Source organism: Ptychodera flava, assembly GCF_041260155.1.
Source record: "Ptychodera flava strain L36383 chromosome 23 unlocalized genomic scaffold, AS_Pfla_20210202 Scaffold_23__1_contigs__length_28996876_pilon, whole genome shotgun sequence".
Taxonomy (NCBI): domain Eukaryota; kingdom Metazoa; phylum Hemichordata; class Enteropneusta; family Ptychoderidae; genus Ptychodera; species Ptychodera flava.
The window spans coordinates 17,508,175-17,534,895 of record NW_027248277.1 but is presented as its reverse complement, the minus strand read 5'-3'; the positions used below and the strand labels follow the sequence as shown (position 1 = coordinate 17,534,895).

Here is a 26,721-nt window from a genome sequence, read left to right as displayed (position 1 = left end):
CGCAGAGACCATAGGCGGCCCAGACCACTATTAATAAGCTTGTTATTGAGTTTTCTCAGTTTTCTCTATCAGTTCCTCTCCTTTTCTTCATGCTGAGACTGATCAAAGTAAATAAAATCATAGAGGGACTGTGATAAAATAAATGACTATTATATAACCTAACCTAGCCCCTTGACTCTTTATTTATTTTACACCCCATTACAAGGACGTTTATCTCTCATATACACATCTTGTAATTATTAGTCAAAACAACTAATTATGCTAATCCGTGGACTTATCAGGGATTTTATGAGTTTGTCCACATCTCGAAAGATAGGAAAGGTTACTAAAACGGGAAGGTAAGAACACTGTCCCTACACCAACGGAGGGACGGTGGTATTAAAGAAGCTCTCCTGAAATGTGTCCAGAAATTACCCAATTGCGGCCAGTCATGACCATTAATCCAAAATTTACTGCAGCCAATGTATTTCGATGGCCGAGGAGAGCCAGCTACTCTTATTTCAAACGTGTAAATGGTCGCGAACAGTGCAAACCTGCCAGTGCCTTGCGTGCAGTTCATGACATGAGGACATCCGTAAAGCAGGACGTCGGAAGGTAAAACCTCTGACCTTTACGATCTTTATATGTTGGCAAACTTGTAAACATATTTCCCAGAGACGAGTCTGATTTTGACTGGGGAAAGAGCATAGTGGTCGTACGAATGTCCGTTCCCGGGGTAGGGGCAGGGCAGGGGTGTCTTGGGCTCAGCGTAGGTTTCTTCTTGCTATGGTTCATTTTATATTGATATGCAGTGTTCTCGCCAGGCCATTTTAGCGTAGCGGTCCCGCTACGCTTTCGCCTCTCCCCGCTACGCTTTGATTCTCCCCACTACGCTTTAAAATATTCCCGCCATCCTTTAGTCCTTTTTTTCTCTCTAACACAATTTAGACCAAGTACACATAACCTTAACATAGAAACAGGTAGACATCGTAAACTGGGAGCAGAAAAGCGTCTCTGCCCATGTTGCAAGAGTAACAAAATAGAAGATGAAATACACTTTTTACTCTTATGCCCATTATATAACAAAGAAAGAATACAAATCTTGCGTTTTAAAAGACAAGAAATAAAGTTTAACTGAAACATTTATTGAAATAATGACAAACAATGACACAGCTGTTTCTTTGGCAAAATTTATTTATTGTTGTTTTGAAAAGAGAAAGTGTTATATTATTTCTAAATGAATTTGGAAGTTTTCTCTTTCTTTCTGACTTGTTGAACTTGAAGTTGAATATCTTTATTGTAGGTGCTAATATGCTAGAGTGGCATACAGTTCAATAAAGATCAATTCTATTCAATTCTATTCACTATGCGTAGCCGTTGCATGCATTGTCTACACATTAGCGCTCACTGCAACTTTCAACCTGGTGAAAGAGTGGAAGGTGTGAAGTATGGTATGCATCAGATAAGTTGTCCGGAAGTGTTGAGAGGAACGTTAAAACAGTAGAAGAATCGGCTGGGTTGTTCACAAATTTTGATTCCAGAACGACTATTACGACCAACAAAGACCTTATACATCCATAAGCTTATCTATACATCGCGGACAAGTGTTCACAGAGGTAGGCGGTGTAGCAATAGCGGGGCCTTTGATCACAACGCAGTTGTACTGATGTACAAGTTATGGCTCTTGTATAGGGCAGATCAACTGATTTTAAGAACAACTTTAAAAGATGCATGCACACAAACAGTGTGAACTTGAATCATGAAATTTGGCACGTGGCATGCGGCATGTGGCCTGTGGCGCTTGAATTGCGCTTACTCGGTGACTCATTGTACAGAGGGCACGCTGAAAGAAATTATACTCATCATCGATGTCACTCTGTTTACAAAAAATACATTGGCTGATGAAATCACTGTTTCTGTCTTACTCCTTATATCGCTAATGGAAGTACTCAGCATCAAATAAACGAGTGAATATTTGAATTTGCCCCATTACAGTTAAATGACTTATGGTTATGACTTATGCAGAAAAGATAGGGTAACAGGTATAGGAGGTGGGCTTCTTGCATTTGTGAAGTCACAAATTCTGTTCAAACGCAGGAGAGATCTTGAGTCCAATTCAGTAGAGATGATTGTTCTCGAACTTGAAATGAAAAGTGCACGCCCACTGATTGTAGTTGGAGTATACAGGCCACCCGCTTCATCTTTTCAGTAGACATCGAAATTGAATCAGTTATTGAAACTCTTTATCTTGAAGATAAAGAAATTGTCGTCTTGGGAGATTTCAATTTTAACTTATTATCTCAGAATGGTAACAATCACTATATTTTTAAGTGTATGGATTCAATGAATTTTACACAGCTTGCCTCGGTTCCCACCAGACCAGTGTCGGGGACTCTCCTTGAACACGAGTATGTCAGTTGCCCACAGAATTTTTCATCTGTCTGTGTTGCTGAAGTTGGCCTATCTGATCATTATCCTGTTTTTGTTGTACGACGTTTGAATGCATGCTCCGATACCACTGGTTCCCATATTACGATTAAGTCAAGACAATTTCGTAATTTTATTCCCGAGCACTTTGTTGGAGATCTGGAATCTACCTCATGGCCAGATGTCCAAATGTCTGATGATGTCGATACCACTTTCAATAATTGGACTGACTCCTTCAGTCGTATTTGTAATGCGCATGCACCGATTATCACGAGACGTGTGAGTAGGATTAGGCAACCACCGTGGTTCTCTCCTGAAATTCTGGATCTTATTCGTGTCAGAGATTTCAATCTTGTGAAAGCCACTCGGTCCAAAACCCCGAACGACCGGCTTGTGTATCGTTCGTTACGGAACAGGGTTGTCCATGCAATTACCTCTGCTAAGCGACGTCATTATCGTAGTGTCTTCATAAACAACCCTAATAACGCTTCTGTTCTTTGGCGTTCTGTTTAATGATATTTTGTCCCGTGGTAACAGTCAGTCTCTCAGCTCAACTTTCTACCATGAAGGTAAGAGGCTGAAAAACCACGGATATCGCCAAGGCTTTCAATATTCATTTTACTAGCATCATTGATAAGTTTCGTCAGCATTTTGACAACACTCGTGATCTCAGTATAACCAAAGCTTGGGTTAACTCGTGCCATGGTAACTCTTCACCAAGCTTCCAAATTCCTTCTGTCACTGTTGACTTTGTGAAAAAACATCTTTCTTTGCTCGATGAAAAGAAGTCTCCTGGTAATGATGAGCTCTCCTCAAAATTTCTGAAGATTGGTGCGTCGTGTATTGCTGATTGTGTTACCAGTATTTTTAATATGTCGATAACAAATGGGGTCTTCCCTACTTGTTATAATGTGCCCGTGTTGTTCCCATTCACAAGGGTGGTTCGAAAGTGATGTAAACAACTATAGGCCAATTTCGATTTTGTCCTTCCTCTCTAAAATCCTGGTTTGATTGTTGAGTCCCAATCTGGCTTCAGAGAACATCACTCATGTCACACTGCTCTGATTAAACTGACGGATCATCTATTTTCGAACATTGATTCTGGTCTCTTCAATGGTTATTATTTTTGGATCTACGTAAGGCCTTTGATCTGGTTGACCATGATATCCTCATGGATAAACTTGCTATTTATGGTGTTTCCGGGTCATCCCTCCGTTGGTTTCGCTCGTACCTGACAGACAGAACTCAGCTTGTTCAGTATCTTGGATGTGAGTCTGAGGTCTTGCCATTGTTAGTGGCGTCCCTCAAGGGTCCATTCTCTTTTTGATTTTCATCAACGACTTTCCCCTTTGCCTTAACACGGGTGAGTTAGATATGTTCGCTGACGACCAGACTTTGTGTGTTTCAGGTAATAGCGTCGATGAAATTACTTCTCGTATGAACGATAATGTTGTCCCAATCTCATCGTGGGTTTCTAATAATGCTATGGTTGTCAACACGGAGAAAACTAAAAGTATGGTTATTGCTTCTTGCCCTAAAATTAGACATGTTACTAACACTGAGGCCTCTATTTGTGTCACAATACAAGAAACAATTATCTCCAATGTCTCTTCTCACATCCTTTTAGGCGTTTCAATTGATTCAACTTTAAGTTGGATGTTCACGTTGATAACCTGTGTAAGAAACTTTCTACCAGAATTGGTATCCTTCGCAAACTACGTCCATTTGCCAATACGAGTACTTTTTTGGTTGTGTACAATGCACTTTTCCTTTCTTTAATTGATTATTGTCGCACTGTTTGGGGCAATACTTCGAAGTCAAATCTTCACCGTATTTACAAACTCCAGAAGAGGGCTGGAAGAGTAATTTTAGGGGTTGACATTAGTGTTCCCTCACGAACTATATTTCTAACTTTGCACTGGTTGCCGATTGACCTTCGTATTATCTATTTCACCGCATTATTGACATTCAAATCATTGGCCTTGCACCCTCTTATTTGAGTGACGTTTTTTATCGAATTTCATCAAACACCCGTAATGCCAGTCATGGAAATTTGTGTGTTCCAAAATTTAAGACTACCACAGGTCAAAAGTCTTTCTCTTTTCGTGCTGCAAGTACTTGGAATACAATTCCCCCTGCGATTAGAAATACCTCAACTTTAGCCACTTTCAAAGTAAAGTTGCGAGATTATCTTATGACGAAGTTTACAAATGAGGGTTCAGATTTAGATTAATTTATTTCTTTTTGTTGCAATGAAGATGTTACTCATCCTTTTTTGAACACTTGCTGTATTTACATGTACATTGTATTTGCTATTTATACGCATGTACTTTTTTTCGAGCTCACAGAGGGCTCTGATGTAAATTACAATTTGTTTTGTAACTCAGATTACCCTCTTTAAATAAAGTCTAATAATAATAAATAATAATAATAAATGATAAATATTTTTCAGGTTCAAGTAAACTTTTGAAACACTTTTCATGTTCTTAATTTTAGTTTGCTGCATACATACACACCACAGACACATATACATATATACATGTATGTTAATGCATATCTATCTACCTACCTACATATGGTACATACCTGCATGCACACATATACATGCATACATACCATCATGTAAATACAGTTCTACCTACCTACCTACATACCTCCCAACATATACACACACACACATACACACACATACATACATACATACAGTGCATGTCTACCTATCTACATACATACATATATACATACAGTGCATGCCGACCTATCTACATACATACATACATACATACATACATACATACATACATACATACATACATACATACATACATACATACATACATACATACATACATACATACATACATACATACATACATACACATGCATGCATGCATGCATGCATGCTCGCAAGTATGCATGCATACATGCATGCATGCATGTATGTATGTATGTATGTATGTATGTATGTATGTATGTATGTATGTATGTATGTATGTTTGTATGTATGTATGTATGTAGATAGGTCGGCATGCACTGTATGTATATATGTATGTATGTAGATATGCATGCATGCATGCAATACATGTATGTATGTATGTATGTCTCGGACGTAACAAAGACGACCTTTAGTTATCTGTACACTTTCAGTTTATTTTGCTCACACTATTGTTTGAGTAACTGAAAAACATTACATATTTTTGCATCTGGTATATCGATTAACTCATCATGTTATTTATAAATACTTTATAAAAATATGCAGATCACATTCTCAGGTTGTCAGGAACAATTGTAAGCACATTATACAAAGGTTGCCTTCTTGACATATCAAAATCCACGATATTCAACAGCTTTTCAGAAGTAGACCCTAAGAGTAAAGTTGTTACAGAAACGAAAATACTGAAAAATGTCACAAATTAAAATTGTAGGGGAGTTTACACGAATATGGCCTTCTATTTCTTGCCACACGTCTCACAACGATGTATTTTATTGCTGATCAAACATTAAGATTCAATGTTAGCTTGTAAAGCTGAAGCACTTAGTAGGCAAACAAATGAAACTTTACAATATTTTACAACAATCTGCAAAAATATACATTGTCATCTTTCCCAATTTTACTAGTCAAGGGGCAACTTTGCCATTCGGAATGTTAGATGATACAAATTCTGAAAAGATTAAATACAATGTATTAGATTGCTATAGCTGTGATTCTGCCAGTACACCTTTTTCAGTTAAACTTTCGTCCAATGCTTCTTCCATCACTTTTTTAACACCCCTGAGTCCCTCGATGACTTTGGTTGCCCGTAGAAAATAGTCCTGTATTCGTTCAGGGGTCCATCCTTCAGGAGCGATTTCTTTCAAGTCTCGTAAATTGTTCAATTTGACAGCTAATTTGACTAATTTCGCTTCGCGACTTATGTGTGGTGCATGTTCTATTTGTAGTCGTTTGCGCTCCATCTTGGGGAAAGACTTGTCATCTGTGACCTCTGCCACGACTTGTCTTACATCTTTACTGAAATGTTATTAGATTTCTTCAAGATGTGTATATGAGAGATAAACGTCCTTGTAATGGGGTGTAAAATAAATAAAGAGTCAAGAGGCTAGGTTAGGTTATATAATAGTCATTTATTTTATCACAGTCGCTCTGTGATTTTATTTACTCCGATCAGTCTCAGCATCAACAAAAGGAGAGGAACTAATAGAGAAAACTGAGAAAACTCATTAACAAGCTTATTAGTAGTGTCTGGACCGCCTGTGGTCTCTGCGGGAATTTCCAACGTGTTCGCTGTACAACGCCAAACAATTACTCTCCGCGTGCCAACCTAATGTCAGAAACAAAATAAAGTTTTGATAATCTTTCATTCTTCCTACTCCCTTCCCTCGTATAAATCATTTGTCAGACTGATTTTTGGGCGTGCTGTCTAACTTTGTTGCCGGTGAAAGAACGTGTCTGCATTTATTTATTTATTTCACTTTATTTCGGACTAAATCAGTCCATATAATTCTTATTTCACGAGTAGGAAAATTTTCTTAGAGCATTACAAAAATATGTTTTCTGTGTTGGTAGAGAAAGACAAAGTCAAAGGTATAGGGAATCGATCCACAATTTACAAATATCAGAGATGAAATAAAGACGATCATTTACCAGCCTAACGATCATATATATTTTCACTTCTCGATTAGCGTGTGATACGGACTTACTTTAAATTTTAGATCGCCAGCCTAGAGGGCCCGACTAGGCCTGGGTTTTTCACTTTGCCCTTCATCTTGTTTTTAAATTTTCGCTGAGATATCAGCCGTGTATACTGGTCCAGGTCATTCTGACTCAGGCGTACACAGCTGTTTAGGGAGCCGTCATTATTTACGGCCTGGGGATCGGAGGAAATACACTAGAAACTCCGAAATTTTGATTCACCCCAGCCACCCATGATGAATACGGGTAACCCCCTGTCTAACACAGGTATTTTGGCTTACCTGCGCCCAAGTAACAAAATCTTGACATAAAGCTCACCCAATAACAATATATATCCGATGTTATGTATCCCGAAAAAAGTACGAAAAAAGGAAACTTTAATTTTCTCTACAGAAGTGTAGAGCTTTGTCCTTAAGGTGGCGTTGCAGTTACATAGGGGCCGTCGATAATAAAAGCTGACGCACAAGAAACGTAATTCCTTCGTTTTTTTAATACTTGAAACCCCCTCCCTCCCCCCTCAAAACGAAAGTTGTTATGCGAAATCAATTTCGTATTATGATGCCGTGTCTGACAAACCCACACGCACCTCTCCGATCCGCACGCCCATGAACTTAAATACCGGAAGGGCACGTGTATTTCGCACGTATGAAAATGTTTCACATACATGTTTCACATTGAAAAACCATATAGTTTTTATTTCACCTTCATGTCTTTTCGTTGTCTTTTCTGTCTCCGTATTGTGTGGTCATTCAGTTCTCGATGAACACGAAGGTAGTTTTACGTTCTCGCTGCAAAGTCGAACTTTGAAAACAATAGAAAATCCTTATGCGATTTTGACGCACACGAAACGAAAAGAGCTTTTACCCCTCCCCCCTAAACGCAAGAATTATGTTTGTCGTGCGTCAGCTTTTATTATTGACGGCCCCTAAGACACTGTTTTCGAACAAATGTTTCTTATCGAAGGTGGCATGCAAATTTCTTAGTAAAGATAGCGAGAGTTTACTTGAAGGGGTACATATTTGCGGTAGAAAACGTCAACTTTGGACTTAATGATAATATTGATTTTGATCCAAACCTTGATACTACATGAAATTTAATACCTCATATGAAACGACTATTTGTAGAAAAACCGAAAATTCTGTTTTGCATTATCTATCTCATTCTAAAGCAGTAGGGGTTGGAAGAACATGAACAAAATTGAAATTACTCGACTTCAAAATGTAAGACCTTTAATGCCAAACAAAATTGCCGTTTTGTTACAGTGTGTCATGTAGGTCATTCTCTCCAATGACCATATTCTAGAACGTTCTCAGAAGGTCAGGTTTACTACAAGTGAAGATACTTTAGAACCGTTATTAGCATATCAATGGAAAGTCTGTATTTTCTAGCGATTTCTTCTTTGGATTATAAATACGGGACGGCACAGATTTTCACCAGACTTTTTTCGGATTTCACGTCATATTCTTTTCAAGACGTAGACCTTCACGCTAGATTTTTCTCTGTGAACACTGCACGGTTCAGACCTCATCAAGCCTGCAGCCAGAGAAGCATTCACTCCTTACTCATCAGAGTCTGTCTGGACTCAACTCCTTGGGGACTGTATTTCAGGAGTTTTGTGTTGTCAGCTAAGCTAACTACTGCAATCTCTGTACTGTTTTGTAATTTTTACTTAATCCCATAGACTTAGTTATTAATTTTAATAAATTTATTTTAAAGAAAATTGCAGACTTCGCCGCCTTTTTCTGTCGTAACAATAGCATTTAAATAACATAACGTAGTACTATTATAAAATTGTGCCCAGCCAAAGTGGGGTTAAAATTTATTGAAATGTTGAAAACAGGAGAAAAGGTAAAGCCAGGAAATCTGCTGATTAGCATAAAGTTACACTTCTTTCAAATCAAACTTATGATCGCTCGTCATGCGAAAAGATGCACAGATGTACGGATAGGCCTTTCATTTGCACTTATACCTTTCGTATTATCAATCATAGTGGTCTGGAATGTATGGGAGCTTTGTCTCGTTTCCTTTAAAAACTTCATTTTTCATTGATACTAGTGCAATATTGCCCTTTAACATTGGTAATTATAACAGATCTGTGTTTATTCTCATTTTCACCAAGGTTGGCCGAATCGAGGGCTGCGATTTGTTTTAGGTTTTAGTCACTTGGCATCTGCAAAGCTAAAAACTCCTGCTTCCTGCGGAAGTATTCCCCAAATCTTTGGATTGAAAACCTATAAAGATAAAAGAAATTATAAGAATCTTGAAGATGTATCACATTTAAAGAACTTACGAGCTTAAGATTGTACAGTGAAAGTATACAGCTTGCTATTATAGATCCTCTTGTTGACTTTAACATACCGGCTAGAATAAAAATTTAGGAAGCGACATATAATATTTAAAAGATCCCGCAGTTTCATAATTGATTGGCGAAGACTTATCAAATGTAAATGAAAATGTGACGTTTCCTGACGATATTTCAATCATATTCGACCTGATTCCTATCATTGGCAATACTCAAACGAAAATTCATGTTCAGATAACTCACCCTCCCTCTAGCAACTTATATTTTAAATCAACTGCTTTCTGTATTCCACAACGGAATTTGAAAGCCTAGCAATTAATCTGTGAAATAATTTCACAATCCACTTTACAACAGGATATGATGAATCGAAGGTAAGATTATGTGACATTCAAAAAGTTGTTAAAAAAGGAAATAATTCCTATTTGTGAAGTGGCGCACATTTAACTTATAAACTGACGAGAAAACAGAGTAAACATGTTGCTTTTGTGTATTTCAACATTTTCAAGTAGTGGCAAGTAGTGGCACACATTACAGTAACTTACCCGAGATAATCAAAGTCAATGGTGGAATGCCCTATTTGTTTCAAACCCCAAAGTCCGCAATAAAAATGAGCAGCCTAAGAAATAAAACCAAAGAAAATCAGAATAAATGAAATGTGTAAAATAAATGAAATACGTCACACAAAATGGTAAATGACATATATTATCTGTGATATTGTTTTCACGACGTTATCAATGTTAAAATAAGACAACGATCGCAACCTCTGTAAAACAAAATTAAATTATATAGGTACAACCCTGCTGAAAGCCCTATGAAGCCCAAATGCCTGTGGAGATCAAGTATTGGTCAAACAAATTCAATTTGAACATATGGTCAGTTTAACAAAGTAAACAATCCACAATGTTGTCCATAAATACGCAAATATCAATCTTTACTCACTGCAGTAAACTGTAGTAATGCTTGATATTAAGATAGTGATATAAAGACCTTGTTCTTTCCAAGTAACCGTATGATACGACAATATTTACCAGCAACCCTTACACAATCATTCTGGAACACTTTTAAACTGGAGCGCTAGACCGTATATGTATAGTATTGTTGCTGTTTATTTAGTGACTGTCTGTTTTTAGTACCCATATTTTCTAAGCAATATTACCAAGAAACCAGAAATACCTTCCTTAAGTTTGCATGTATGTATGTATGTATGTATGTATGTACGTACGTACGTACGTACGTATGTATGTATGTTTGTATTTATGTATGTATGTTTGTATGTATGTATGTATGTATGTATGTATGTATGTATGTATGTATGTATTATGTATGTATGTATGTATGTATGTATGTATGTATGTATGTATGTATGTATGTATGTATGTATGTATGTATGTATGTATGTATGTATGTATGTATGTATGTATGTATGTGTATGTGTGTATGTGTGTGTATGTATGTATGTATGTATGTATGTATGTATGTATGTATGTATGTATGTATGTATGTATGTATGTATGTATGTATGTATGTATGTATGTATGTATGTATGTATGTATGTATGTATGTATGTATGTATGTATGTATGTATGTATGTATGTATGTATGTATATAGGGCCCGTCAACTATCGAAAAAAAAACGTTTAACCCCCGTCTAACATCAGTTAGCAATGAAGTAAGCTTGCATATGAACTTGTTCCGTGGTGTGATCTAAAGGACAGAGGGGTTATGGCCAGTTTAAAGGCCTGTGTTGGCACCAGATTGTCTCATCAGAAAATTTACCAAGCAGATTGCACTTTCAATGGAAACAAAAGGTTATCACACCTCCATAATCCTCTTACAGACAAGAACAAAGGCGATCCCAGGGATTGCGAACAGTGCCTTTAACTTTTCAATATCCAGATGCATTGTTTTGGAATGAAATTTGATCTGAAAGACCAAAGGTTACCGATATCTGGCACTAGTCTCATCATGACGTGACATTGGCATTGCTGGTACTTAAGTATCACACTATTGATATACAAGAAGACTACGCGTCTATAAGCTTACATAAATTATGAAAAGAAGTGCAAAATTGCCACCGAAATATTGTACTGAAGCACTGCCCACCTACCAAGGCAAATTTATTGACAACGACGTATAGCTTTTCCACGTCCTCGTCGGTGACATCTTTGTTGACTCCAGACAGTGTATACCAATCGCTAAGGTACGTTTTCAACCATTTGAGTTGAAATTCCTTCTGTGGGTACTTGTCGAAGTCCATCCCGTGGAGTCCTGGAAAGAAATAGCCAAATGATATTAAACCCAATGCTATATGTACCACGGACCATAACGTTTTCGGTGTGTACATTTTTACCAACGAAAATGAATCTCTATTGGTAAATGTAAGCGTTTCTGTCATATAATAATATAAGATTGAAATGACATATTGAAATATGGGGTATAGCAAGTATAGCTCACGCACCATATCATAACATCAGAGCAAATTTGCTTGATGTTGTGTGAAGTTATGATAAACACAAAATTCGTCGGTGAATAGCTATGCGACTGTAGGATTACATCGACAAATGAAATATACTGCAAGAAAAATCTCTTAAAAATTTTGCCTCCTGTAAGAACAGGCTGATAATTGTTAAAAAGGAGGGTTTAAAGGTGTTCATGATATGTGGCCAAGGAATGGAACGTAAATCTAAGAACGTCTTTGCATTATCAAGGAATACCGAATGAATGAGGTAAATAAAAACCAATTTTTTTAATCTTACCAACAAACTCACAGAAATGGCTAGCAATGTCATAACCTTGGTAGTTGAAAAGCGCTAATTCAAAATCGATGAACCCAATATCTTCTGCAATAGAAATATTTTTAGTAAGTACAATTGTGTGATTTGCTGGTATTCAGCGTAACTTTCGTAAGATGTTTCCTTTCGTAGTTTTAAGTGCTTTATATAATTCAATGGTATCTTTTAGTCTCCTACTAATTAGATTTCTTATTTTCTCTTGTTTTGATAATTTTGAATTTTGGAGTGGTTGAAATCTTTTTATGATTTTAAATTTGTGATATTCATCTGAATAATGTCACGTCAAACGTGTCTATTAATTAGAAAAGCATAAATGCGATGCCAAAGGTGATTTCTACGGGCCGAGCTCTTGATTATCATACAAACAAACATGGAAGTACGGCAGACACTAGATTAGATGAGAAATGCACCTTGGGGACAGCTATTAAAACTCTCAAATATTTATGATTCTTTCCTGGTCTACTGCTTGTTGGGACTCATTTCAAAGCTCCCAGAGTAAGAAAAATCTTGTCATGGTTTATCAAATTTTATTTTTTCATGTATAGTTACAAGAGATAGCGGCCATTTTGACTTTCAAAGAGCGCTTAATGTTAGGTAATTTGTTTCTCTTGAGAAAAACTTAGCTAGGTGACCCCTGATTTTTATTCTTGATTTGGTAAGAGAATGGATGAAAGTTTCATTTAGGAAAGTTCGAAGAATGGTTTAGGGCGTTTCACAAATGGCTTGCTAATCTGTTATTTCTTAACTGTTGACTGAGTAACTTTTTTAAAGGGGAAGTTCACCAAGGATGATTTTTACATTATGTGCTAGTTTTGTGGTCGCTTACCCCGGAAAACCTATTTTCGCCATTTATAACTCGCGCGATTTTTTACAAAAACCGATAAAAATAGTACAGGAAGTTGCCCATGTAATTTGAATCATGGGAAAATAGCTCCAGGCTTGGAACTTGCATCACCTGATATGGAAGGACATCTTCCCATGGTATTGCATTGTCCACTCGCCCACGCGCAAATCAGACTGTGCGTATTTACATAACTTTTGTTTATACTGAGTATCCTTGCATAAACGATAAATCACTTATAATAAACTGTACACTGTCAGATTCTGTGTTGCTGTTTACTACTGTGTTGCTGTGAATGGACAATGCAGGGCCATACCCGTGAACTTGGTGAACTTCCCCTTTAACTGTTGACTGCTTTATTGTTTTAAACCACACCATAGAAATTTGAGGACTTATGGGAATACTGGCTGAAAAAAATTATATAGCATCTTCGTACATCAAGACTAAACAGTACTCTTAATGAATGAATGAATGGATGGATGGATGAATGAATGACAGAATGACTGACTAACTGAATGAACGAATGGATGGACTTACGAAATGTATTACTAATATTAGATATTCGAATAGGTTTATGCAAATCGATAATTATTTCACTTACCAGTTTGTTCGTCGTAAACTATATTTCCAGATGATAAATCATTATGACAGAACACAATTGGTGAATTCAATGGAACCAACTTTGTCTCCAATTCTTCAATCTCCTTTCCAAGTTGGTCATAGCTCGGAATATTTTCTTGAAACCTGTGTGTGAAGGGATGATATACAGGCAGGGGATAGCGAAAATGCACTTGTGGGCCTGTCGCTAGGGGGATTTTTACAAAAATTAATACGCGAAAGTACACAAACTGGGATCGACAACAGAGGAATGAAGGATATTCACCGACATATGTTTAAGGAGGAACGCTAACTATAAAGTTAAGTCGCAAATTCCAAGATATAACTCGTCATTTATGATTTATCATCATTTATCATTCGCGGGTTTATAAATTTTCTCTATCAGATTTTTTCCGCTTGTTTGCCTCTTTCTGTTCTGTTTTACCATTCTTTTCTATCACTTGGGTCTTCTCTGCAAGTTTTTCTCTTTCGCTCTCAGACTGCTGATATTTTTCTTCTGTTGAAATATCTGTCATTCCTAATTCTCCGAAAAAGAAGTCTATGGAATTACCGAAGGAGAAATTGAATAGTACATGTCATGGATTATACCTTCTGTTCACCTCTTCATTTTCAAACTCCCTTGGAATCATCTGATAGACTTTTTTCATAATTGGGAATAATCCAGCATTTAAAATCTGCTTACCATCTTCCGGTTTAAGACAGTGCAGTTTTGCCATTTTATGGCAATTAACCTGGGAAATACACCAAGACTTCATATAAATACCTTCATGCATTCATCGTTGGTCTGTTCGTCACAAGGCTTCAATCACTGTTGACTTTCATTCTGCATCCAAGATTTGCTTATTGTGACCTTCAGACCGCTCAATTGCAAAACTAGCGTAATAGGCTTACCAAATTAACATGATGCATTTGCTCATCCAATAAAATTTACTCTTCTGATATATTTGCTAATGTACAATTTCTTCAAATATCAGCACATGAGTGTCTAACAAGTGTTCATTTTGAACTAAGCAATGTCTCAATTGCTACAGCTTTTTTCAAATAAAAGCTAATCTAGAACTGTATGGGATTCTGCTTTGACAGAGAATGCCAATTCAAATCTCAAAATGCACTTAAAAATCATGTGACACTTATACTGTTGATTAGAGATATGTTGATTGTCGTGATAGTTAAACTGTTGAGTTATTGTCACTATCTATTTAAATTGTTTAATTTTGTAATCATAGGTTGTTTGCAAAGTGAAAAGAGCAAAACATTGAGCATTGTTAAAGTACCCACCCAATGATACCAATTTGAAACACTGATGCAAAAGATTTTCGAATACTCACGGATATACTTTCTCTGACTTGACCATGTGTGAATCTATTGTCTCACCAGGCATAAACTGATAACAAAGTCCATTATTGAAACAACAGTAAAGTTCAGGACCACACTTGGCTTTGAATAAGACCTGAAAGGTTTCTATTTCTTTTACTCTGTCCACCATCAATTTTGATTTGTTTCCGTAAACGCGAATTAAAACATGTCACGTGTGTTTTCAGGCAAATAACAACCGAACAACTTATTCGAAATGCCACCCGTAAACACCTGAAATGTAAAATAAAAAATTGATATCGTATTAGATGATGGTTCTTGATTCAAAATTCGACAGTCACACCAGGATAATATACTTGTATGCGAATGTGTATCATACATGTTGGACGATTACGCCATGCGTGGCTGGCCTGATAAATCTTTTGTTTTTCAAGGTTTATTGACATGTCATGATATAAAGATATCGACATCTTGATCGGGGTTGTCATGGTCTTGTTCCCTGAAGTAATCCCAGCACGTTTTGTTCCCTGAAATAATCTCAGCACAATAAATATTTTGGGTCTATGACGTAACTATTACAGCATGGATTGCTAAACTTAAGTCAATTACAAAGAGAACATCGACAGTATTACCTTGTGAATAACATTGCTTATCAAAAATTAATCTATGCTGCCTTCATAAGTTGGCGTCGATTGTCAAGTCGTTTACACCAACGATGAAGGCTTCTGCTGTTCAGGTATGTAGGAAAACCGTCGCAAGGATAAGGCTACGCTCACAAATAACGGTGAAGGGAGGACTGGAGGAATCGCGATTGAAATCTCTTTTTTTCAGGTCCCCTAAATGCCCTAAATTTTCGAGTCCCTCCGTCTAAATGATCAATTTTTTCAAATCCCCCAATTATGATACAGCATATTTATTAGGGATGTATGCACACAAAGAAATATAAATATGTGATGGGCAGTTCTGCTCGACGATGTTCAACACTACCTGTGTAAACTGAACATTGCGTGTTTCAGCATGCTTTAGGGAGACAGCAAGAAACTGTATTTGACAAATATGCATACAGATATTGAAACAATATCAGCAGTTGCAGCTTCTGCCCTGAAACTAGGCCTACTTGTCTATTTTTTCATACAAAATTCGTACATTTTTATTTTTTGTGACTACCCAAACTTTTCGAATCCCCCTGAAATCCTCCAGCCCCCTCACTCTTTTTGTGAATGCAGAGTAATGAGGAAATTGACATAAAGCTAAGGGAAAGCCTTGGCGTATGGATCGGTTAAGATAACTGGACTCCCAAACCGACTGGACCCTAGTCAACTAGACCTCAGGTCAACTCGACCTTAAACCCCTAATAAGTGTACCTCCTATTAAAGTTTATCTCTTCGAATCATTTTTGATTAGTAGCCACTTGTGTTGAGGGTCATTCTGTTTCTTCCTTATGATATATGTACAGACCACGGGTCACCTGTTGTCAAGCTACAGTCACACAAGAGCTTCCACAGATTTTAGTCATTTTATTTGATTTTACATGTAATTTTTCTTCGAACTCCGTCCTGACACTGTGTACGACAGTGAAGCCCGTTCATACCTTTTATGGGAGACCATGAACTGCTTGATGAATTCCAATGGTTCAGGCGTGATAGACCCCGGAGAAACAAGAGGTGGAGGTGTGGCTATTTGAGTAAATTTCTCTCTTGGAGCCAAATGAATGCCACACTATGAATCCAACTGTGAACTATAAGATACAATGACTATTTGCTTCTGGTGCAGGAGATCTCGAGAACAACCCAAGCGATTTTTCTCTTTTGCTACATCCTGTATGAAAGAGACAAAGTCGCGTATACCTTGTACTATAAGGCTTGTGACGAGCAAGCTCAGAGGCCGATATTTTCAATACCTTTTTGAATCTGTTTTTACAAATGATGTCATTAATACCATCCCTGAATTAGAAACCCAATATATGATCCATTGCTTAGGTTCACTATTCTGTGTCAAAGGTTAAATTAGAACTTTAAGTCCTGAATAAACATAGAGCAATGGATGATGATAATTTGCCAGCGATAGTTTAGAAATGTGCTGATTCGCTTTTCCATTCCACTAACTTTCATATATAATCGATCTATCCACGAGGGAGTTTTCCCGAAAGCTGAAGAAATCTTTGGTTGTACCTGGTACCTATATACACAAAAAGGGTACCAAAACAAACGTAAGAAATTATCGAAAAGTGTCCCTCTTATTTCAAAAATGTGTGAGAAAATGATACCAAGGCGAGTATATAACCATGTAAAGAATGTTTCATCTGAACAACAACAATATGGTTTTTCGTCGGGGCGATCCTTTGATCTATCTGTCTTGCTGAATGAAGCTTGTATTGGTGTTAATGAGGCAAAACAGTTGGATGTCAAATATACAGATTTTTCTAAGGCATTTGACAAAGTAAATCATGAATATTTAGTTCACACACTTGGTAAGTATGAAATACAAGACACCCTCCTTGACTGGTTTGTTAGCTAACTAACTGATAGATCGTAGGTAGTTAATGTTAAAGGGTGTAGATCAGACCCTTGTTCAGGGAAGCCAGGGGTTCCGCCCAGGTGTCACAAATAGGATCAGTGTGTTTCATTCATTATTTAAATGACCAATTTGGCAATTTTAAGTGTGGCTCATTAGGCTTTGCAAACGATCTGAAACTGTTTAAAGGCATTTCTGGCGATCCCTGGGATTGCCATTGTTCTGGTCTTTAAGAAGATTATTGAGGCGCGATAGCCTTTTGTTTTCCATAGGAATTATAATCCTGTTGGTAAATTTTCTGATGAGACAATCTGGCGCCAACGAATGCCTTTAAGATAATAGATAGTGTATATGACTGTTCAATGTTACAGGAGGATATCACTTGTCCACGTGGTGTGACAAATGGAAGATGCGCCTTAATTATGCCAAGTTGTAGTACTCAGCCCTTCTTTGAAAGATTGCCTATTCAAAGGCCTTATAACTTTGATGCACTCAATTTGGAGACAGATTAAAGTTGTAGCTTAGTCCCTCTGACGGACTGTAGTTATAGTGATCTAGGCATAAAGGTGCGGGATTGCTGGATAGCCAAAATAGCCAGCTTTGACATATTTAGCAGCTATTCAGCTAAGAGGGTTTACAGCAATGACTCAAGGGATAATTAGCGGCTATTCAGCTATTATGTTTGGGACCTCATGGAGGTAACTTAATAGTGCTTCGGGGTTGTTGAGCAGCTATTTAGCTATTTTGCTATGATACCAAAATCCTTGGCTATTCAGCTATTCAAGCTAATAGCCGTTTTTAGTCGCTATTAGCCAATGCTAGCTGGCTATTAGCTGGCTATCAGCTATTTTCTTATCAATCTTATTCAAGCAAAAACATTGTCATTTTTCCCGTATTAACTATTGTCTTGCCTGGAACTTATACGCTCATCATCAACCCGCCGAATGAGGTGACATACAATTCGTAGGTGTATTTTTTGACTTTTTAGTTACATTTTCAACATTTGCTTACGAACGTTTAAACTCGAGAAATCTCGCAATGTCTTACAGTGCGATTACTATTGCAATGGAGCACCTGTTGTCGATATCTTTCTTATTTACACCAATTATTCCTACTGCCGATCTAAGTGATCTCGCAACTGCGCTTCCGCTTTTCTCACATGAACTTACTGGTCGCAGTTCTTTGTCTGATTTAGAACCTGTGTAATCAGTCATTCATGTTTGTCTCCGGGATTAGTATCTATTAAAACCTGTAAAGTGGCATAAACATTCCCAATACTCATGTACGGTGTGATCTTTTGGCGTGATTTTACCCTTCGCTTATAACTTAAAGACAGTAAACAAATAATTACCATGTTCACCATTGCCTCTTTAGAGCCCCGCTCGACAAGAAATGCCCAATGCAATTAGGTATTTCTAAAGTAACCTGACATTTGATATTATTTTCTTGATTCTACCATGGAGGTAGAAGAGAGCATTTTTATTTAATACAGAGGCCAAGCCAAAACTACAGCTGATCGTCCAAACGCTTGTGTAACTTCCTATGTAAGTACTTGTCAGTTGTGGAAGTCTTCTGCAAACAATGTTTGTGTTCAGCTGCAAACTGACATGCATATTTAATAAGTCTTTGAACAAAAGACAATGCAAAACCCATCACAGGTATTAGATAAAGCCTCTGCTGAATGTCGTTACCATGTAATCACATGAAACTTTTTCAGACACAAGCAATCACATTTAACCTTTTCAAACAAAGACTAATCGACCATAACTCCTCTACCGGTCAACCACCATGTGACTTAATATATTTTCTTGGTTCTACCATTTCTCGAGGGTCTATGGTTCTACAAATCGCAAGATTTGCCTGATCATTTCGTTTTTTCAACAAAATTTTTCATGCCATTGAATGAAATCCTCAATACGCACAATTTGTGATTTCTTTAGCTCTCAATGCAGAAAAAATGCCTTGTGCTGTGGTTGGTAGAAACTTACACTTGCATGAAAGAAAATATTTCCATACAGAACTCAATACTACGTTCTTGGTTCTACAATATTTATTCAGTATATTTACGTGATTTCTAATTCTTTGTACACCTAAGTGAAAGTCACGCTCCTTACTTCCTTTGTAAGTAGTTGTCAGGCCTTTTCAGACGTGTCCACTGCTTAGCTGGTAGCAAGCTAATAACTGGCTTATAACAGCTAATAGCGACTAAAAACGGCTAATAGCTTGAATAGCTCAATAGCCAACCATTCCGACCTCGGCAGTTGTTAGCTGGTAGCCAGCTAATAGCTGGATAATAACAGCTAATAGCGGCTAAAAACGGCTAATAGCTTGAATAGCGCAACAGCCAGCCCATTCGGACTGCGGGAGTTCTTAGCTGGTAGCCAGCTAATAGTGACTATTAGCGGCTAAAAACGGCTAATAGCTTAAATAGCTCTATAGCCAGCCCAACAATCATTTATTTTTAGCTGAATAGCTACCTACTACGTTTATTAGCAGCTAAAGTGTCCTGTGGAAATTAATAATAGCTTAATAATAGCCCCAAGCAGCTAAATATAAGCTATTCTTATGTCTAACATAGCTATTAGCTACCTAGCTAGTTACGGGGCTATTCAGCTATCCAGCAATCCCGCACCCCACTCGATCTAGGGGTGACACTAGACACCAATTTAATTTTTTCAACTCATGTTGTTTCCATTATCACTGATGATTGAAAACTACTTGGCATGCTAAAAAAAAATTCGGGAAAAGATTGGCAAAAAGTTGGGACGCTATTATTGTACGAAGGGGATGCCTTTTGGCCATAGTGGTTTGTGAATGCATTGCTCAAGGTTTACACAACGTTCATCGGAACCACGTGGATAGAGGGACTGTGTCAGAACTAAACTTGAATATGCCTCAGTTGTTTGAAACAGTATTGAAAAAGTGTACTCTGACAAGCAATAGCTTTAAGGCGTGACTTTGTTAAATATTTTGTATTTTGTAAAAGTAACATTTAATGATTATCTATAGGATAATCTGTGTGTTATCCTTATTTTGCCAATGTTGTCTGAAAGGCACACCTATTCCTACACAAATCAATTAATTTCAGAGGTTTCACACTTTTTTGATATGTACATGTATTTAATCTTGATCACCTGTACGATGAAAGTCAAAGAGTTCCCAGGGGTTTGTTTTTGATTTGCGTTCATTACGTCCCAGAATGTCACTGCAAGTAGTAAATCATAACCTCCAAAATAAACGTTTTGAGTGAAATCGATCAGGGCCTGGGGCTTTGGCAAAATATTTTAGGGTCAGTTGACTTACGTACGGGGTCAAGTTGACCTGGGTCCAGTTTACTGTTGACTAGTTAAATATCAATCGCGTTTGTGTCAAGCCCAGAGTCATCGCTCGGGTCAGTGTGCTGTGGCGATGACCCTGACCACCGTAATTTAAATGGCCAGTATTAGCATGGAGCTACCAAAAGGAAGCTTCATTGTTTTAGCTTGTGAGCACAATAAGTATACATATGAACTTCATTCATATTGTGTACAAAGAAGCTCAATCCAGAATAAAAATATAATTGTGTACAATAACAATACAATGTACTCATATAATGGCTGTAATTCTAGGTGTGTCCATTGCAAAACAAAATATCGTGGACAAAAATACTGAATTAAATCAGCAAGTTTACACAGTGCAGATATAAATTTAACACAGCGCGGAGACAATTTGAAAACAGCGCGGAGCTTTTTACACAGAGCGGAGATGAATTTAAGACAGCTCGGAGATGAATTTAAGACAGCGCGGACATAAATTTAACACAAAGGGGAGATTGTCGTTTTCGTCCAAGGGAGTTACATCTTGGTAAATTAATAATGCCTTTGCCGAAGTAGAGTCGCGTCACGCGATATCGATTTGAAGTTGGGCTTTTCGTGCCTGCTTGAAACAGGAAACGCAGCAAAATTAAAATTTAGTCACCTTGAATTGTATATTCTTGGCCATCCATTCAGGTCTGACTGTCTTCATTAACTCCAGCGCCCCTGGTTCGGGATTGTTTTCATCCACAGTAACATTCATGCGTTTAACTCCTGCTTCAGACAGTGCCATGATTAACCACTGACCCAATCTCAAAGCTATCACAGGATGAAATCCCAAATTTAAAATTCTTTATGCAATTGCATAAATTTGCATAAAGTTGGTCAGCTCCTGTGCACGACTTTATGCAGTGCATAAAGGTTTGTAAAAGGAAGTCAGCGGTAGTGCCTGTATGCATCTTTATGCACTCGTATAAAAGGGTTTAATGGCTCATTAAAATTATGCACATTTATGCAATCCAATAAAGTTGCATAATTTTGCATATTTTCAAACAACACTGAGGATGACAACTTACAGTCTCTACAAATTGGAAAGGACTACGTTTGAAAGAATAGCTGGATGTATAGTGAGAAACATCTAGTGACTTCCCTGGGGTCATTTTGTAAAATATGTGAAAGAGGCTCCCCACCTATCTATCCAAATGTTTTTGTATCGAGTTTGTGTTTGATTCGTTCGAATATGTGATCCTTCATTCGTATCCGATTGTTTGTGTTAATAAAATTGTTTGTTTCGCTTCGGATATTTGTAGGGAAGTTTGGATTAGTGTGAACGGTAATGTTTTAGTTGTGTGGGGAAAGCTTATGGCGATGAATGCAGCACGTATAACGCCCGTAACACACAGCCCTGTCGTGCAGAGCTATTGCTGACGGTCCATAGCTGGCTGGCATTAAATATCCGATCAGAGCTGGCAAAGAATTCGTGGCTTTAATATTTGAACAGTGATGAAGGATTTAAAAAGCGCGGGTGTAACGTGATTTTCAGGTTTTCCGCAATCTGATCGCATGATCGTAGACGCGAATCACGCACTGCTTCTTTAGTGTCCGCGGTAAAGTGCAATTTCATAACGCGAATCAATGCCAAGATCTCGCAAAATGTTTTGAAATATCCGCTTACAAATATTTGTCTTCTTATTTTCTTATGCTGTTAGTATGTTGCATAAAAGGTTGGAGAATTGGAACAAGAATGAAAATAGATATCAGTCCGAAAATTGTAGAAGCAAGGCTGTGAGAAATTCTAAGATTGTCCAATTCAGCCAATAATGACCCGACCTTTGCAAGAGTCGGCTATCTAACGGAGTAGGAAGAACAAGTTCTCAAACCCTATTCGTGGATGCTGCAGAGTATCTATGGTCACGTGATCTCGTATCGGTCAAATTACATACAAACCTTTTAATTACGAAATATTATCTTGGATATTAAAATAGAAAATAGTAAATTATCTACACATTTATCACTTGGCTGCATGTTCAAATATGTATCTGTGTTCATAAATCATCGATGACAACAAACTTATTGAAAGATGGAATGGCCAATTTGAGGAGACAAACAAAATTCAAGAAGAAGACATATTTCATTGCAAAGGTTAAAGACACAGACATTGATAACTTTAATCGCCACTAAATCTTGTCACTGCATTAAAATGAATGGCCGGGAACGCGTGCACAATATTTCTTGGGTTCGACAAAAATTCAGTGCTTTTCTGCTTTGTGGTAACACCCCCGCCGCCACTCGTCGTTGTTACAGGCTCTATCAAACCATCTTTTGAAAACACAAAGGGTGTGATTTCCATCTTCTCATACCTTGCGGTTTCCGAAAGTCTTTCGGTCAATATTTGAAAGATATTTGCATATTAATGATATAACTGTGACGTCATTTAATATAAGACTGGTTAGCGGAAACAGGATGCAATCATCAGCTGTTTCATCTGTGACCTTGAACTTGGGAAATTTCACTTGTACACTGTATTCCTTTTGTTTCCATTGCCGTACAAGTATACGTAGAACAAGATCAGTATATTTGATGAGAGTACATATCCTTAAAAAATTATGAAAACATTTCGGATTCTTCAACTGACACTTAAATTTTACCTAAAAGTATTCAATCCTATAATGTTTGTATTGTCTTTGTTTGTTAGCACTGAACTGTATCCAAGTTAGCGAAACAGGAATCATTGTGTAAATTATGCCACCTTTTGCGGAGAAGGACCAAAATTTGAAATCGTTCAGTTTTCATCTTTCACTTTCATTTCAAATCCTTAATTTTTAAAACTTTGTCGTTTGCTTTTTTCATACAATCTCTAACACTTTTTCGACTATATCGTACAAATATCTCTGTAGTTGTCACGCAACCATGAGTCGATATTTTGTGGATAGTACAGTTTGTTGAAGTCTTCACATGAAATATTCTTTATAATCATGCAGTTTTTTCTTTCAACAATTTCAACCCCTTCAGTTCACGGTAGTAAATTAATTTATTATTGTGGCCTACGACTCTTTCGGGTTGCCAGGTCAAAATTTGTAAATCACAATTCCCGATATTTTGTACAAATACAACAGAGGAATGTAATGGACACTTATATAATCACACTCTATCAGTCACTGTTAATGACAACGAATATGTGAAATCTTTCTTCGATAAATCTTGTCTTAGAGACCAGAAAAAAGAAACAAAGATTATATTTCATTCGGTATATTTTCTGTGCAGTTGTGAGATAATGTCAAGATATTATTGGCTCTCAATTCACAACACTTCCCCTTTACAAACTAAACATTGCATGCATTGTTCATAGCATAAGGCTGCAAGCGACAAATCGCTCTTCAAGCCGCACTTTTAACTTTGACCGTCAAAGTCGTACATGACAACCATGACAATACCGTAATTAAGTTCTCTCTCTCTCTCTCTCCTCTCTCTCTCTCTCTCTCTCTCTCTCTCTCTCTCTCTCTCTCTCTCTCTCTCTCTCTCTCTCTCTCCTCTCTCTCTCTCTCTCTCTCTCTCTCTCTCTCTCTCTCTCTCTCTCTCTCATGTAGGCCTACACTCACTTTTTCCGGATGTCAGTGCTTCTCATCGGCATCCATCTGTCCGACCGAAAATCAAAGATTTCGTATTGTACAGTTATTGTCTATTATTTACACAGGGATGACTGCACTGCCAGTGTTCCAGTATTCAATTGATGACGTCATCAAAACAACAAGTTACAATGCATATACACTATAGGGAAAAAGTGCGTGACTAGAGCGAGAAACTGACACTTTCTCGCAATCGGTGAGAATCTCTTCTTATTCTCACGCTGTCGGTGAGAAAATTTTAATCTCCACTGGAGATTGGTGAGAAATGCACACCTTGGCGAGAATCAAGTGAGAGAATAAATTCTCACCGTGAGAATGGAAATTCTCACTAAGTACAGCGAGAATTGAAATTCACTGGCGAGAATCATCAAGACTCGCAGTTCATTGGCAAGAATCATAAAGACTCCGACCGGCGAGTCTTGATGATTCTCGCCAGTGAATTTCAATTCTCGCTGTACTTAGTGAGAATTTCCATTCTCACCGGTGAGAATTTGATGTCACACTTGATTCTCGCCAAGGAGTGCATTACTCACAATTTCCAGTGGAGATTAAAATTTTCTCACCGACAGCGGTGAGAATAAGAAGAGATTCTCACCAATTGCGAGAAAGCGTCAGTTTCTCGCTCTAGTCACGCACTTTTCCCTATAGTGATACGTCAAGAGGGTGCATATCGTACCTGCACCAGCGTGAGTTAGTTTTTAAGTCGTTTAGGGAAAAAAATCCAAAGAAAGCCATTTTAGAACAAATGTCTTTTAAAACACAGGGCACATGAAGAATGTAAACTTTTACCTTGAAAAATGTTTCAAGTAGTGTAGTGCAAAAGTATTTTTTTGCGCACTGTAAAATTTGGATGATCCGTGTTCTCGTACTGACGACGATCCGAAACAGCGCCCTCACATGTCGTCACAGACTGCCGCTGGTTCCCGCCCTTTGAACAAATCTTGGCAAGATGTACGAGTCAATATTTCCTTCACGTGCGTGGATATGAATAACCACGGCATAAATAAGCCATTAAAACGTGCTTTCTTGCTTGTTGAAATGCAGGGTCCCTGTCGACTTCTGCCACTAAATCACACAATTTATCGTTTCGGAGTGGAACTCGCTTCTTTGAGAAGTGACGGCCGGCGACCAGTTGGGTGACATTCGTCTGGCGATCTCTTACTCGGCACGTGTTGAATGAAACTATTGACATGAGTGAAGACGCGGCACGGTGAGATGCTGGCTTAACGGAAAAGAAGCCAGAGAATTACGATATTTGAGGTAAGATCATGCATCTATCCACCACGCATCATCCATTGTCTCTATACACCGATAACTATATCTAATATTGCACGCTACAAACCTATTTAAATTCAACGTATCCGAAGGCGCGATTTTGTTTATGTCTGCTCTCGCTGTTTGCCGAATCAATTTCTTGGACGCGTGTGAATCGATTCCCCAACGAGTTTTAAATTAACTCGATTCAGCGAATCCTGTCAACTATATATGACAATTGAAAATCGACAACCCAATGCATGGCAGTAATTACTGCTAACTTTTCATGTTAGTTGCTAATGTTTGCACCGTAGATGGCGATTTGATTTAGATTTCTGAGAAATAAATGAATGGCCCTGGCGAGGAACTTAAGCGCACAGATATTGTTACATCATATGTGTTTCAAAATGGCTGAAAACGTCTGGAGATTATCCGGACCTAAATTATCTTTTATTAATAGTAATGCATATTATCGATAAGTTGTAGTTTTCTAAAACGTTTGCATGTAAAGGAAATAGTTACTTCACAGATATAGCGAGTGTTTTAGGTTTAAAACGCGCACTGCAAAATCATTAAGTAAAATTTCACAATATAACGGAAAGTTTAAGTGCAATGTATGTTAGACTCGATATGGTACTATTTGTAACTTGCGATAAACGTAAAGTAAAATCATTATAAACCTGAACATTTGAGTACGAAGCAAGCTTGTTTGATCTACAAAGGTTTATAAAATTTATTCGGACTTTTTTCACCGAACGACATTTAAGTACAGTGACTTGTATGGGTTTATTACTCCCTCGCATGAAACTAACGGTAGCGAGAGTACACTTGAACGTCGTGTTTGTCTGACTCAAATAAGACGAGAAGAAGCCTACAAACATGTGACGGCAGTCAGGGATTGGTCGTTGCAAAGGTGGCCTTGTAACGTTATGCAAATATAGAACGTATAGTATTTTCGGTGTTTTTTTAATTCTCTTTGCGAGCCAGTGGCCGATTCTTTTCGTACATGTCCGCTGAGACTGTCTGTTACAAAAACCCACCAATCCAAAGAATATCAAATGGTTCGACTTG

General features: G+C 37.6%; 1 pseudogene; it reads right to left on the bottom strand.

Annotated features, from left to right (window-relative positions):
• Window positions 1–8,877: 8,877 nt before the first annotated feature.
• On the bottom strand, window positions 8,878–21,619 carry LOC139123525 (ethanolamine kinase 1-like; annotated as a pseudogene).
• Between the last annotated feature and the right edge of the window lie 5,102 nt (window positions 21,620–26,721).